General features: G+C 42.0%; 1 pseudogene; it reads left to right on the forward strand.

Moving 5' to 3' along the window:
• The first annotated feature begins 727 nt into the window (after window positions 1-727).
• Window positions 728-1,675, forward strand: LOC119279457 (annotated as a pseudogene).
• The last annotated feature ends 2,927 nt before the right edge of the window (window positions 1,676-4,602 follow it).

Genomic DNA, 4,602 nt, shown 5'->3' on the forward strand with positions numbered 1-4,602 from the left:
ATGGCCGCTTAGCTTAGACAGCCTTGTTAGAGACATGAATGCGGGGTTCAGTTTCCAATTGATTTGTATTCACTGGGACCTACCCTTATTGGATTTTCTCCACTTTTCTAGTTGCTGTGGAAAGAATGTTGAGCAAATGAGTTTAAGGGGTGGTTTTCTGTTTACTTTTTTTCAGCCTACGTCATCTCTCTTCCAGAACCTCACAATCATCAGTGTCTAAAGTTTCATGATGAATATTGGTTTCACATTTTATTGCTGACGTGAGAAAATATCAATTTGGAACTCGAATTTGTATTTGAGTTATGATGAGGAGTGAGGTAGATTAGCATTGTTGAAGAAAGCAAAGAAAAAGGATGCTGCTATGGCTTGCTTGTGGCTCTTTCCTCTATTGGCTAGTCTCAGGCCTGATAGTTTCCATTTCTTTTGAAAGCAAGTGCGGCTCAGTCATAAGTGTTAGTAGCATGAAGTAAGTTGTCGGTAGCCAGCATTAGGTAAAAGGAAAAGCTTCTCAAAAGCATCCAGAAATATCATAGAATGGTGATCGAGATCACCTTCACAGGAATCATCCTTTGCAAATTGGGGGAAGGGAACCAATCAAGTCACCAAGAAGTTCCCGAAACTTGGTTTAGTATTAAGGTTCTTCTCTTCCAGCGTTTAGTATTCAAGTTCTTCTCTTCCAGCCCCCTGGCCCCTCTCTGATAACTCAAGTTTTCAAAACGAAAAGCAAATGAAAAATATGGTTCGATGGCTCTTCTCCACTACCCGCTTTACTACTTTCTATTTTTTTCTTATGTATTAAGTTTCCCTTAATATATAATTGGATATTACTTTTAATTTGTATATTTTTATTCCTTTTTCGTTTTCTATTATGCCTAATACCTATTTTCAATCTTTCTAGTTCGTGCTTCATCGGCACCTCCTTTCTGATCACTCTCCCGCCGGAGATTCAAGACCCCCAGGCTCTAGCTCATTTAGTGGGGCTAAACTTCTATCTGAGTCTTTACGAGCAGGATCTGGGATGGGTTACGTTCATTCACAACGAGCTTAATCACAATACCCCCCTGGAAGACATACCTGGGCGGCTTAAGCTCTTCCTAATGGAAGAAAAGCTCTCTTCTATGCGACAAGATGTCATTCAGGAATTTGTGGAGCTTTATCAAAGAGTAGGGCCTTTCCACCGATCGAGCCCTACTTGGTCGATGAAGCGCTTCGTTCCTATCTAGACCATATTCACACAACTGATTCTTTCACTGTTCTCCAAGCGTCTTATCAAGATCTGCGGGAGAATGAGGGAGGATCCGTTTTCTTTCGAAATGCTGTTTCCCACAACCGGGATCTCCTTGAGGCGGAAAGCTCTACAAGGAGGTGCCTGGAAGTGGAACAGAGGATCCGGCGGGAAGAAATCCCCAAGAGCAAGGCAAGTCCCGAAAGAGCTGAGCACGAGCATGCTCTCGACTTGTTTAAGTCGGAGGATCTTAGAAGGGAATTAGAAAAAAAAGAGCGGGGTAGCTCAGTAATTTTGATTCTTTTCTCTTCCAGCCCCCGGCCCCTCTTTGATAAGGAAAGTTTTCATTTCTAAAATTGAAAATGACAAATATGGTTCGATGGCTCTTCTATACTAACCACAAGGATATTGGGACTCTCTATTTCATCTTCGGTGCCATTGCAGGAGTGATGGGCACATGCTTCTCCGTACTGATTCATATGGAATTAGCCCGACCCGGCAATCAAATTCTTGGTGGGAATCATCAACTTTATAATGTTCTAATAACGGCTCACGCTTTTTAATGATCTTTTTTATGGTTATGCTGGCAACGATAGGTGGATTTGGTAATTGGTTTGTTCCGATTCTGATAGGTGCACCTAGCATGGCATTTCCACGATTAAATAATATATCATTCTGGTTGTTGCCACCAAGTCTCTTGCTCCTATTAAGCTCAGCCTTAGTAGAAGTGGGCAGCGGCACTGGGTGGACAGTCTATCCGCCCTTAAGTGGTATTACCAGCCATTCTGGAGGAGCAGTTGATTTAGCAATTTTTAGTCTTCATCTATTAGGTATTTCATAAATTTTAGGTTCTATCAATTTTATAACAACTATGTTCAACATGCGTGGACCTGGAATGACTATGCATAGATTACCACTTTTTGTGTGGTCCGTTCTAGTGACAGCATTCCTACTTTTATTATCACTTACGACACTGGCGGGGGCAATTACAATGTCATTAACCGATCGAAACTTTAATACAACCTTTTTTGATCCTGCAGGAGGGGGAGACCCAATATTATACCAGCATCTCTTTTGGTTCTTCGGTCATCCAGAGGTGTATATTCTCATTCTGCCTGGATTTGGTATTATTAGTCATATCATATCGACCTTTTCAAGAAAACCGATCTTTGGGTATCTAGGCATGGTTTATGCCATGATAAGTATAGGTGTTCTTGGATTTCTAGTTTGGGCTCATCATATGTTTACTGTGGGCTTAGACATTGATACGCGTGCCTACTTCACCGCAGCTACCATGATCATAGCTGTGCCCACAGGAATCAAAATCTTTAGTTGGATCGCTACCATGTGGGGAGGTTCAATACAATACAAAACACCCATGTTATTTGTTGTAGGGTTCATCTTTTTGTTCACCATAGGAGGGCTCACTGGAATAGTTCTAGCAAACTCTGGGCTAGACATTGCTCTACATGATACTTATTATGTGGTTGCACATTTCCATTATGTACTTTCTATGGGAGCCTTTTTTGCTTTATTTGCTGGATTTTACTATTGGGTGGGTAAAATCTTTGGTCGGACACATCCTGAAACTTTAGGACAAATCCATTTTTGGATCACTTTTTTCGGGGTTAATCTGACCTTCTTTCCCATGCATTTCTTAGGGCTGTCGGGTATGCCATGTCGCATTCCAGATTATCCAGATGCTTACGCCGGATGGAATGCTCTGAGCAGTTTCGGTTCTTATATATCTGTAGTTGGGATTCGTCATTTCTTCGTAGTTGTCGCAATCACTTCAAGAAGTGGAAAGAACAAAAAATGTGCGGAAAGTCCTTGGGTTGTTGAACAGAATCCAACCACACTAGAATGGTTGGTACAAAGCCCTCCGGCCTTTCATACTTTTGGAGAACTTCCTGCGGTAAAAGAGACAAAAAGCTAGGCGCATATACGTCCTAACTATTGCCTCTTTCTCGCTCTGTATTTCTAACTCAAATTGGATTTAGTGTCGGCTGGCTGGCAAGACCGCCAGCCCGCAGATGTAGGGAGGTCTCCTCTTGAACTGAGAAATCAAAGGGACGCTTGGAAAGAAGGGAACACACGGCTCTTATCTGGTTTGAATCCTGTTCGTCCCGGCCGGCCACAAAGACTACACCAAACTACACTAACTATGAGTTTATGAAAGCGCAGAAAAAACGATAACTATATATGGGAATATGAAAGCAAGAACTACTAATTGTAAAAATTACAATCGGAAGCCCCCCCGGTAGAAAACCAACTATCGTTTCATATATGCGCTAGGATATACATAGTATCCTATCCCCCTCAATCTCAGGAGTCGCTTTCTCTATGCCCGACTTACGAGCTCTTTGCTTATTATTTCGGGTGGGATGAAGGTCGAAATGTCTAGTTTGAAGTTCTTATGCTTATATAGTTTGAATCGTCTAGCTTCATACCAAGGTTGTTCTACAAAAGAACCAAGTAAGAAAGTAAGCCCGTTCAATTGAAATAGCTTCCTTGCTTCGCAGTTCGATACCCACTGAAACTAGGGATGCGATAGACTCGGGAGGGGTAAAGGGTTACTTTATTTAGGCTACTAAGTCTTTCTTGTTGATTCCGGAAATAAAGAGGACCTTCTTAATCCTGCGTGCTCCACACCCGCCTCACTGGACCTATCCATTCGAGCTCTCTCCTCTAATCCCAACTCGACACGGCTGCACGATGACGCCTGTTCACTTATAACGAAATCACACGTTAAGCCCGATGAATTCATCTACAATTTCTGGATTTGTCGGTTTGGCAAGGCAGAACCTGGGCCCTTCCATTAAGGTTATATTATAGTTTCGATAGGACACATGCAGACCAGATAGGAATGCAAGAATACTCTGTAAATTGTTTATTAATTGGTTTAGTCTGTGGAAGAGAAGTATCGATCAAGAGGATTGCCCCCCCCCAGACTGACCTAGTTGTCCTTGACTTGCTTCGGAAAGAAAAGACCTAGTACTTGTTTACCTTGACCATGGCTACTTTCCCGCCGCCTTTCCTTCTATACTTTTCCTATGTGCTATCCCAGGCATCCCTTGTCAAGCTACCTATCCCTACGAAAAAGCAAGCCTACTTACTACGTATTTTCCTCTATTGGCAAATACGCATATACTGACCTACTCACGTGCATATCTTGCATAAAGCCTTCCCCTAAAAAAACAAACTAGCCCGTATCTTCCAAGTCCTTGTTGCCAGCCCTACTCGACTTTTATCGACTATTTAGAAAAAGCTACTACTTGAATGCATTCTTTTACTATTATTTAAGGAAAAAACAAAAACTATTTCTGAAAGAACGCTCAAATGAGGAACTAGAATATGAAAGTGCAAAATATCCTACC

Source organism: Triticum dicoccoides, chromosome 3B (genome assembly GCF_002162155.2).
Source record: "Triticum dicoccoides isolate Atlit2015 ecotype Zavitan chromosome 3B, WEW_v2.0, whole genome shotgun sequence".
In the NCBI taxonomy this organism is placed as follows: Eukaryota; Viridiplantae; Streptophyta; class Magnoliopsida; order Poales; family Poaceae; genus Triticum; species Triticum dicoccoides.